This window comes from Mauremys reevesii, linkage group 10 (assembly GCF_016161935.1).
Source record: "Mauremys reevesii isolate NIE-2019 linkage group 10, ASM1616193v1, whole genome shotgun sequence".
In the NCBI taxonomy this organism is placed as follows: Eukaryota; Metazoa; Chordata; order Testudines; family Geoemydidae; genus Mauremys; species Mauremys reevesii.
In genome coordinates, this window is record NC_052632.1 from 11,372,621 (window position 1) to 11,384,734 (window position 12,114).

The window sequence follows — 12,114 nt, forward strand, 5'->3', positions numbered from 1 at the left end:
AAAGCCTGGAACCAAGTGCATGAGAGCCAGGGACAAAGCACTCTCAGTTGAAGGCTCCAGCTGTAGAGTGAACTTCCAGAGGACATTCAAAACCAGAATTTAACCACCTTTAGGAAGTACTGCAAACCCTTTCTCTTTGGTAATGCTTTTCTGTCATAGCCAGAATGCCATTCATAGCATCAGCTTCCCCCTTTCGCCTGCCACCACAAAAGAGACCCCCAAGCAGAGCTTTCTGTAACTTCAAAAGGGAGAAGAACCAAAGACCTTGTGAATTCATTGTTGCCTGTCTATTTTACATGGAAGACACTCAGATATTCTATTCTGGTGATGAGCAGAAATACAAAGTCATCAGGTCTGTAGATAGGAAAGCAAAGATTATACTAGAATGAAAATATTTCACTAGATGGTGGGAGTGGACAGTTCCCTTCATTTTTAGATGACCTAACATGAAACTGTAGGGTATGTGGCCAAGGGAACTATTTGCAAAGTTTCATTTCTGTGTCATAGCTGTGTAAAGGGCACACACATTTCATGCAATGCAGACAAATGCAAGAAGGGAAGGAGTTTTTCTGATCCTAGTCACAGAAAGTTGGTATATAACTTTAGCTGGGTGTAGTGCTAATAGAACGTATTACTGAGAGTATCACAAGGTCTCTGGTGCTGGAAGGGGAGATCCCAGCCAGCTTCTTCTGATAACTCCCACACTGGGCCTTAAACTCCAGCCTTGGGCCCCAGCACTGTGCTTTCTACTGTCTTCTTCTTCAACTCTTTCCAAGCATACTTCCAATTAGGTACCTTAAATGTCTTCCCTCTGGATCCAGAGGAACTTAGCCATGGTCCCTTAAATTTCTTTCCTCTCAGCTGTAAAGGAACTTAAAGCTGGACCTTAAACCCTTTTTCCTCAGGATTCAAAAGTGATACTAGTGTGTAGCCATTCCAAAAGGCATCGCTGCTTGAGGAGCTTTCTTCTCCCACAGCTTGTCTGGCTCTCTTGAGACTCTAGTTATGATTCTGGTTAGAGTGGATTTGCACACTGCTAACAGATCCTGCAGCCCCCAGTCTTCTTCCTCTGTATGCTCTTTTTATACTGTCCAATGCAGCAGACTCAAGTTTTTGTCTCTTAACCCTTGCCCCGCTGCATAGAGACTGAGCTGGTAAGTCCAGTCTCTCACCAGATATTGAGAGATTTAGGCAACCTTTGATCTGTAGTCAGGGGTTTCTCATGGGTGAAGAAGCTTCTAAAAAGAACTTGTTTTGCAAGAGCTGAAGCCAAGATGGTGGCTAAGGTATATGGCAAAAACAGAATACAACAGAGACCCATCCTGTTTGTGAGATTATAAGGCTATGGGACTAGGGCAAATCCAGGGATAAACAGCTGGCATTCCAAAGTTCACAGAGGCAGAACAAGGCTCAGATTTCATGTTGGTAAGAGCTGAGGGAGAAAACATATTTCAGAGCTTTGATTGAGGAAAGTACATTGAGGAGATTTAGGAAATTAATGATTGACCTTGAAATATCATGTGAACGGCGTACTCCAGATGATGAAACATGGACTTCAAAAGGATCTTAGTGCAGACTGAGGGTGAAAGAAAGAAAATCCACATATTGGGTTGGGGGGAGGGTTGTATTTCTCTTCTCCTGTTGAGAAAGCTTGAAACAAATGGGTAGTAGGTTGAGGAACTCACAGAACCCAGAGTTTGTTTTTCACGGTGATGAGAATATATCAGTCTCAAAGCAAACAGAGTATAGGCTGGGGCAAAGAAGAAAGTAACAATAGAAGAGTATTCAATTAGGGGAAGGATGAGGAATACCTCATATTACTCTCACAGAGAAAAAAGATCAACCCAGAGGACATGGGTATAGAATGAGGAACCATAGAAATCCAAAGTCACAGAGACCTCATCGGAACTTATTATCCCTATTGATTCCTCCTTAGTAGTTGTTCAGCACATATAAGAATATGAGAACATTGTGACAGTGCTTCTGTACACACTTAATTAAAATTGGGTAGGATGGAGGTAGAGTGGCTCAGGGGACTGGTAATGGGATATAGAGCCTTTCCCTTCTAGCTCACTGGCTGTAATCCAGCCCATGCTGTTAATGTCTGAGAGTCATGGCCACCTGACAGCTGTTTAGTAGTCTATGTGTAATGACGTGGTAGTCTCTCCATCCTCTTCCTGGAGAATAACAGGTGTTTGCCTCACAAGTGGCACAAGCCGACTCTCTGGTTGGCAGCCTTGGCCAGGAGGCCAAGGACTCCATAGGCAACGGAGACAGAACTTCCTCTCTCCTCACTATAGATATCCCTCAAGGTCAGAGTATGGAGATGATGATGTGGGGGAAACCTTCCCTGGTGCAGTTACCCAGGGCTGTACCAGTTCTGTGGGTAAATAGGAGACTTCAGTCTCCAGAGCTGCCAAGCAAGCATCTCTAATGAGGACAAACTTCGCACCTCACTTCACTCTCCAAAAAATGAGACACTGCAGCAAAATAGACAGAGGAGAAGCTCAGAAGGGGACAAAGACCAGATTTCCATATGGGGGATGGTGCACAATTTGTCTCAGTGATTGCGGCTTTGCCTATTTCAGAACAAGAGCCCGTGGGGTCATTGTATTTATTTGTTTGGTTTTCCAGTTTGTTCAGTTATGCAAGTTTAAATATAAGCCAAATGTTCTATTAAAATCCTTGGAAAGACATGTTTTTTGATTTACCAACAGGAGAAAAAAATAGATTCCAACAGCCAAGAACAGAGGTCCTCATTTGTAACCATTAACCCTCATGTAGTTAAAGGTCTCCACAAATTGCAGACTGTGGATTCTAGCACTATATATACATATAAACACACAGACACACCAGCTACATACTTATTTTCCACAGTGTGGTGCCTGGTGTGCTTTTAACTGCTAATGCTTGAAATGGGGATGCCATTCAAGGAAGCCGACTGATTCTATGGAGGGATCTCTCAGGAGGGGTTAAGCCAGCTTTGTCTGACAAGGCAACCAAAAGTGTGGGGGGGGGGAGAGGTGAGCTAATTCATTGCTACCTTCGCAGCTGAGAGAGCAGAGCATTCCTAGAAAACCAGTCCTGTTGAGAAACAATTCATCTAAGGCAGAGGTATTGGACGTGCTTGCAGCTAGCCTTCTCCTCCTCTGATTGCAGAAAAAGGGGTGCACTCAGTATTGCCAACCCCAGGGATTTGAAAATCAGGAATCGGGCTCTAAAAGTCACATGATGTGTTTTAATGTGCTTGATATTTAATTTGCCTTCTGGATTTTGAGCCTTGGGTTAACCTTTTCTCCGCAATCACAAGGGTCAATTATTTACTTTAAAAAAAAAAGAATGGAAGCTGAGAGTCTCGTGCAATCACATGACTCCAGGAGCTGGGGCTTTATGAAAAACATCAAATAGCACAAGACTTGTGATAAAGTTGTTAGAGCTGGCCACACTGTAAACAGCTGGTTTATGTTGCTTGTGAACTTAACGAAGAAGCAATTTTTAGTAACCCGTAAAGAAAGATATCAGCACAAGCTGATAGTACAATTGGGTGCATAGGGTGTTTGTGTAGCTTAGATGTAGCCTGTGGGCTCTTTGCAAGATACCATGGAAGTCCTTGGCTTTCAAAATGTTGGGCAGATTTCAAATGTTCCTTGCCCTGCCCCCAAACATATAATGGCAGGTTCCACAGAGGAGAAACGCTCTCATTTGATTGCAAAAAGCTGTGTTTGTGCTCAGATGGTGAATGGTCACTGAGACAAATTCCTACAAGTTGGGAAGTGGGAGAAGAGGGGATTTCACTAATTTAATCAGGAAGAGCTGGGCATAAGAGCATCACCCTGAAAGAAATGTGGCAATACCCATCCAAATTCCGACTGTCACACAAATATGCCCACTAAAGCCCAAATTCTGCAAGCTGCTCCTTTTGGATAAAGACCTGCCTCCCAGGGGAAGCCCGCTGACTTCACCGGAGCTCTGTATGAGTCCACGGGTGCAAAGGATTTTGCAGGGCTGAGGCCTAAGCCTCCATGCTCCTCCATGGAGCACAGCCTGGACAACTGAGCTGTGGGATGAGGAGATCTGCAGGGCTAAGAGAAGGGATCCTCCCTCTTCAGGCTGAGGAATGGCAGCAAAGCCACTCAGCCCTCAGTTGCATGGGGGACAATCGTCAAGAGTGACCAGTCTACCCCCCCCCCCCCCGCCCTGCCCCGCACCCCATGAGATCAGCAAGCCAGAGAAGGAGCAGGAGGTGTGTATTTCCAGCCTGAGTAGTAGCAGGAAGTCCCAGAAACCTCACTCGATCCTTCAGGGATATTACTGAGCTCATTTTGCAAACCCAACAGGTCCAGATACTCTAGTTTGAAAAAGGCATTGAGACAAGTCTCCATACTGGGGCTCCAAACTTGAGATCAGCAGGTTAGTCTCTGGACAGCCGCCTTCCTGCTCTGCCTAGGGCCATGTTTCTCAATCTTTTTGTGCTGGTGACCCCTTTGGACTTAAAAAAAAACCAATGGTGACCTTCCCCTGGAAAAAATGGTGACCGCTTCCTTAAGCTCAGAACTTCGGCACTTCAGCAGCCCCCTGCAGCTTGGGACTAAGCAGAACCCTGCGGAGTGGGGTTCGGGGGGGGCTCAGGGCTTTGGCCCCTTTTGGGGCTAAAACATGTAAAGTAACTTCACAGGGCCTCTATGACATGAGGCCCCAGGCCAGTGGTTCCCAAACTTGTTCCGCCGCTTGTGCAGGGAAAGCCCCTGGTGGGTCGGGCCGGTTTATTTACCTGCCATGTCCCAGGTCCAGCCGATCGCAGCTCCCACTGGCCGTGGTTCGCTGCTCCAGGCCAATGGGAGCTGCTGGAAGCAGCGCAGGCCGAGGGACGTACTGGCTGCCGCTTCCAGCAGCTCCCATTGGCCTGGAGCAGCGAACCGCGGCCAGCAGGAGCCGCGATCGGCCGGACCTGCGGACGCGGCAGGTAAACAAACCGGCCCGGCCCACCAGGAGCTTTCCCTGCACAAGCGGCGGAACAAGTTTGGGAACCACTGCCCCAGGCAATTGTCCTTCTTCCTACCCCCTAATGCCAGCCCTGCTTGCAACCCCTCTAAACCACTCCAATGATCCCCATATGTGTGAGGCTTCCCCCCTTTTCCTTGCTGCAGGGAACGGTTTCCCTGCATTCCTTTACTGTTAAGAGACACAAGAGCCCTATCACAGTTGAAAGGGCTGGGATACAGAGCAGCTTATCATTTTCCTATCAGAGAATAAACTACTGCGGCCTCTTGGTAATCTTGGCTCTGCAGTCAGACTCTGCATCACTAACCACTATTGCCCTGAGCTGGGAACAATGAGTGTTGTGAGAATCGGGAGGGAAAGGGGGGGAATTAAATGTATCACTCAACCACAAAGGAGGGAAATAAAGGCATTTCACACACAAGGCAAATGGAGATTAAACAAAGTCCCACTTTCTCCAGCTCGCTGCGCCCTAGGAGAATCGCAGGGACTACAAAACCATGAAAACAATAACCCCAGCTGGGAGAGCAATGAGGCAATTTGTTAGGGAGATGACATTTTTAATGAGAAACACTAGCTGGAAGAGAACAAAAGGGCCTGTTTGGTCAGAAAGATGCTCTTGATAGTCCTCTGAAGTGCATGAAAAAGTAATTTCATTCCAGCGTCATACCCAGAGCAGCTGAATTTCCTGAGGCTCCAGATGTTGTCCAGTGCAGATGCTGAACAAATGGGACTCTGTCCCAACAAAATGAAGAAAAAAACAGCACCAGGGAATTTTACAGGCTTAAAAAGCTGAGAAAATAATTGCGAGGGGGAAGAAAGGGAGGTCTTGAAACTGGAACTGTTGTACTAGATATGGAGTAAGTAGCTCTTAATTGTCTTTCAGTTAATTGAAGGAGTTGAACATGTGGATTAGCAAAATACCAAGCTCTGGCTGCATGTGTCGTTTTCTGGCCTTCTTCTGCTCTCTTTAGAGAGTTGTTTGGCTTTAATTGTGCTCATTTTGCTCCCAAGAAAGGGTCATATTCTGCTGTCTTTATTCATGCCAGCAGTTAGTGGGACTACTCGCAACAGGAAATGCTACTCCATGAAAGTGAAGATCACAGAATCAGCCCCTAAACAATTATAATCAATACATCTATGAGCAATAAATGTGGGTTATTTTTTAATGGTGACTAATACTTTAAAACAGTGGTTATCGAACAGGGGTCGCTGCTTGTGTAGGGAAAGCCCCTGGCAGGCCAGGCTGGTTTGTTTACCTGCCGGGTCCGCAGGCCCGGCAGATCGCGGCTCCCACTGGCTGAAGTTCGCCGCTCCAGGCCAATAGAAGCTGCTGGAAGCGGTGCAGGCCGAAGGATGTACTGGTTGCCACTTCCAGCAGCTCCCATTGGCCTGGAGCAGCGAACCGCGGCCAGTGGGAGCCGCAATCGGCCGGACCTGCAGATGGGGCAGGTAAACAAACCGGCCCGACCCGCCAGGGGCTTTCCACACACAAGCGGCGGCCCCAGTTTGAGAACCACTGGCTGTGTTAATGAATGTTCACTGAACTTCTGAATGCTTGTTTGGGCCAACCAAATTCATTCTCATTATTGTTTCTTCATCTGAGTGTTCAGGGAATGGCTCTTCTTCCTATGAACATCCATATTCCCCTGCAGACCAGGGGATTCGTGCACAAACAGGAGCATCCAACATTCATTATTGACTCTGTGTGTTTTTCCTTTCTAAAACATGCCAGTTATCCAATCAGGGAGCAGAAACAATACTGTGTGACCAATCACATACTGCGAACAGGGAGCAGCCAAAGGGAAGGATGTGCAAACAGCCCATAGGCTGAAATTGGTTTGCACAAACTAGACTATCCAGCAAATCCTTGTGAATAACGAAGACATTTGCAGAAATAGGACTGTGAAGTGGGTGCGGGGGGGAAGCTATTTTTTTTCTCCAGAAAATACATTCATGATGAATAATTAGAGCAGTTCCAGCTGTCGATAGAAGAGGTAAGTATGGAAATATCTGGTTCTCTGGAGCACCCACTAGTGATGGGTGAACTTCAAAAGCATCGGGAAGATAGTTATTTTCTGAACCAAGCCACCTGGCCTTAGCAGCCATGAATACTGAAGACACACCCATGGATAATAGGGTAAACTGATAACTGGAAAGAAATAACTGTCTAGGAGCAGTGGGCTGGACACTCCAGTGAGTCCTAAAACTGAAGGAGGGAGCATAGATCACTTTCTGCTGCCCTCATCTGAGGGGACAGCTGGAGGCTGGTTAAACCCCTGGAGCAAGTTAGAGCAGCCACAGGATTGCTCTAAATTTTGTTTGTTAGAACAGCCCCCTAGGGATCTGAGGCTGAGACCAGGAGCCAGTGGTATAGAGTTGGTTATACCCGCTTTACAATACCCAGAGATAACCCTGGGCAAGAGGAATCCTCAGCTGCTTCATTACAGCAACTCTCTGGCCCTTTTGTGCCATGGGAGCCGCGAAAAGAGGCAGGAGCTGGAGCTGGTTCTGAGGATTTGGCCCTGTGCTTCTTGTCAATTGCTCCACTGGTACTGTCTCAATGCCGGGGAAAAGTTATGTAGGCAAATGGGGGTCAGCAGCTGAGGTAGGATTGGGGAATGAGAGATGTGTCTGCACTCTGTTCCTGGGGCCTCTTCAGATTAGAACACAGATGGTTTTGCAATTGAAAAGGGGTGGCAGCCAGCCAGGGGGAAGCACCTGCACTTAGCTCCTCACCTCCCCCAGACTACCAGCATGTTGCTGCATGACCCACCGCATGAGAGACTAAGGGGGAGAGGGGAGTGAGTGACTGGTGGTTTTGGGGAATGAGAGGGAAAGATGAGGAATCCAGCCAGATACTTTTCTAGAACTGGTACAAAATGGTAACTTCATTCAAAATCAACACTGCCTTTGATGAAGTCTAGTTGCCCGTACTAAGGCATGTGGAGTCTCTTAATGCTACACCAGATTGTCTCTCTTCCACCACATTCTCCTCTGAGTGCTGGTTGATGTATCTCAGTCTGACTGAGCCTTTGAAGATGTAAAGTGCTAACTAAGTACCTATGAGATATAAAGGATGGTATGTAACGTACCAAAGTGCTTATGAGATCATCATCATCATAATTAATAATTACTATTGCACGGGGAGCCTGGAGGTGATGCATTCACAGGCAAAACATCTGCTCTTCACAAGTGTCTTTATGAGCCAGGGATAGAAATAAACTTTGACAATTATGGTGTAACAGCATCCAGAGAGAGGGATGAAATCATTATAAATGTCTTCCATTCAAACACTGGTGTCCATGCCTTGCTTTCTAGGGACACAAGTGTTTCTTAAAACCAACCAACCAACCAATAAATAAATAAAAATAAACTCCTGGGGCAGAGAAATAAAACCATCCCCCCACATTAACTGGGAATACTCGATCCCACCTTGCTTTGCTGCTTGGGGAAATCACCTCTCTCTTCAGAAACGCATGGGAATGATGTTTTCCTTATTCAGAAATTCCCACAGGAATACTGTGCATATTTTCATGGATCATTAGGGACGGATTGTTCTAAAGATAGTCTAAACTCCTGGCTTTTTACCTGGAGAAAGACTAAAAGAGAAAAGAAATCATGAGAATTTACATGTCTCTTGATCATAATGAGGAATCATGGATTACTGTTTTCATTTCTGCGTGTCTAACAAGAATTTAAATGATAAACTATCTTGAGAATCAGCTGTGTTAGATCGAGTTAACGGTGAACATGACTGGGGGTTTAAAACTGAAGAAATCATGTAAAGGGTGTGCTGAATGGCTGGGGAAAAAGAGACAGCTACATATTGGAGACTGTATGTGTATCCATATATATATTATTTCTAGAGAATTAACTTTTTTTCCAACTTTCCAGACTCTGAATCATCTTCAAATAGGATCCCAACAGATGTGTTAGATCCTAAAAATGTGTTAGACGTTAACGTCAGGTCCAGGAAAAGCATGACCCTCTAATATATGGGATCTAACCTGGGCATTCATCCATCCCTGCCATCCATCTTTCCATTTTCCATAGTCTCTCTCTCTCTCTATATATATACACATACATACAACGCATTATGTAGGGATTAAAGAAGTCTGTGGAATAATGGAGACTGAAGGAGATAAAATGTACTGTACAAGGTTTCCTTGCCAGGCAGGCTGCCCTGCACAGGGAATTAGTAATTAGATACAGGAATCTCGCTTTCTCAGTTACAGTAGTATGAATCCAGAAGTCATTTTAGTACGACTGCACTAGGGCTGAGTGGAAAACCACAGTTGGTGAAAAGTGGCAAGGTTTTGACATTTGTTTTTGTTCTCCTCCGACCAAAATTGAGCCTTTTGAGAGCCGCCCTCCCTGTACTCCCAAGAATCACCTGGTGATTAGGGCACTGGCCGGGGATGTGGAAGACCAAGTTTCAAATCCCTGTACTAAATCAGGTAAATTACATGATGGAGCTGAGAAACTTTCCCACGCCAAAATGTTTTTGAAACAGATACATTTCCACCAAACATTTCGGTTTCCACAAAATGGCATTTTTTGATAGAAAAAAAAGTTGCATTGAAAATTTTCCCAACCAGCTCTAATCTGTGGGTCTGGAGACGAATAAGGCAGGGCCGCCCAGAGGATTCCGGGGGCCCGGGGTCTTCGGCGGCGGGGCCTCAGCTTTCCACAAAATGGCATTTTTTGATAGAAAAAAAAGTTGCATTGAAAATTTTCCCAACCAGCTCTAATCTGTGGGTCTGGGGAAGAATAAGGCCATATTTTTGGTATTTTTAAAATGGCAAAGTACAGTAGATGCAATGATATTCATATCCCCGAAATGCATTTCAAACAATGTTCAACTGATAGTATTGTTCAAAGGGAACATTACAATGAGATGGATCATTTTCAAACTGGACCACTGAGGGGTGCTGTCATTGTGACTCCTATCTGGCAGGCCACCAGTGCCGCTCTGGTATAGAGACTGAAATCCCCAGAAACGCGCGCTCTCAGTAGCCCTTGTGCCTCAAGCTTTGCTCAAACACCTTTGGCCAGTGTGAAATTCACTATATTTTAGAGAGACGAGGAACACGAGGAATTGCTAGACTGGATCAACCCCAATGTCCAGCCAGTCCTGAATCCTATCTCTGGCAGTGGCGAATGCTTCAGTGGGAGGTGTAAGAACCCTGCCATAGGCAGATGTCTGATAATCTACCCCCTTATTAGGATTTCATCTTGATTTCTAACTGTCAGAGATTGGCTTAAACCCTGAAGCCTGAGGTTTAATATCCCTTCCAGAATTTGTTAGCATTATTCATGATAACTATGGATATTCCTGACATCCATATAAATATCCCATTCCATTTTAAACCTCCCTAAGTTGTTGACCTCCATTACTTCCTGTGGTTTCCAGTTCCAGAGTCTCATCACAAGTTGTATGGAAAAGCATTTCCTTTTATCGGTTTTGAATTGCCCACTTTTTAATTTCATTGAATGCCCCCTTTCCCTTGTGTTATGGGACAAGGCTGCCCCAGGCCAGGAGAATCCTCAGCAGTGGAGATATGCCCAGCTTTGGGCCCCTTTGTGTAACTAGCCGTCTGTACAATTGTAGCAATGAATCTTTGCTCTGGTGATCCTCAGATGGAGGAATGGCCTCTAGGGGACAATAACTATTGATTTAGCTTAAAGCAGGTCTTAGGCTGCTCTAAATTAGTCTGCAGTGTCATATTGGCCTCTGGTTGGACCCACGATTGGGTCCAACCAGAGCGTTTGATCCCAGGTCCTGCACTGAGGTCAGACTGGCTGGACCCAAGTATCTGACTCAAAATGGATAACCAGAGAGCAAAATAAGTTAATATAATGGGAAAGGAAACAAAATACGCCTCAGCTTGGAATTCAGCCCGGCCCTGTGACTGCTGGGTGTGGAGCTTGGCCTACCCACAGGTATTCTCTTCCCTCTCTTTCCCAAGAGACCACCCATAACTCTTCCCCTGAGGACTTCTGTGAAGAGAGGATGAAATTCAGTAGAAACTGGGCACTCATTCACTTGTAAACATGGAGTAACACAGGGCCAAGTTAGACCGACTATTGACTTGGGACTCAGGTAGTACCTCTGTACTTTATAACACCATTTTAGCATAAACTCTTTTGTCTACAGAGTCTAACCATCTAATTAATTTGATTAATTATGATCTATTTAATTATATTAATAAACTGCACGGATTTATTTAGAGCCTTATGTTGCTTAACCCAACACAAAGAAATCTTTTTTTTTTAAACAAAAAGATACCAAAATAATTTCTATAAGACAGTATTAGGAATTGCATTCTTTAGACATAGACCTGTGGGAAATATGAGGTATAAGAATATTATCACATTCCCTAAGAATTGCTAGACAATATTTTTTCTTTCAAAGGGTGTATGTTTTCCCTCTTCTATCTCTATTGTGTGGCTACTGATATTCACAAATTAGTAGTCGAATGGGACCTTGAAATGGTATTTGCTATTGCTGTCATGTCTGCATTGTAGAGGACTCCTGCACACTAACAATGAGAAGCAGATAGCTTGTTTCTGGTCTAGTGTCCTCATCTTCAGTATCCTCTCTTCCACATCTATCATGTGAAATGAAATTTGAAAACAGCTCTGTCTCATCCGGATGCAGGCACACCTTGAGTATATAAAGTGCTCAGTCTATTTCTTACCTTTATAAATAAGTGGATAGCTGCTGGAGGCTTGGGTTGTTCACCAGCGATGGCCTGTATCTGACTGGCAGTGAGAGGGATCCAACATACCCGCCATTAAAAAAGTTTTTTGAAAATCTGTCTCCTGATCTGTTTTCTTGATCTAAATTGAAAAAAATGACCTACAGATACTTAGGGCTTTTTTAAGCCATCACGTTGCCTTCCAAACGGATGATTCATATGTTTCATATTCCCCAGGAGGGAAAATAAATGACACGTTCACAGTTGTGTCCATCCAACGTCCTCAGTGCTTGCCCCAATACTTTATCATTTAGGTCTTAAAATGCCAAACCGAGGAGAAACATATTAGTTGTGAGCTAGCTTCTGATGTGAACATCACTGCTTTTCCCCAGCAGACATTTTCATGGTATCC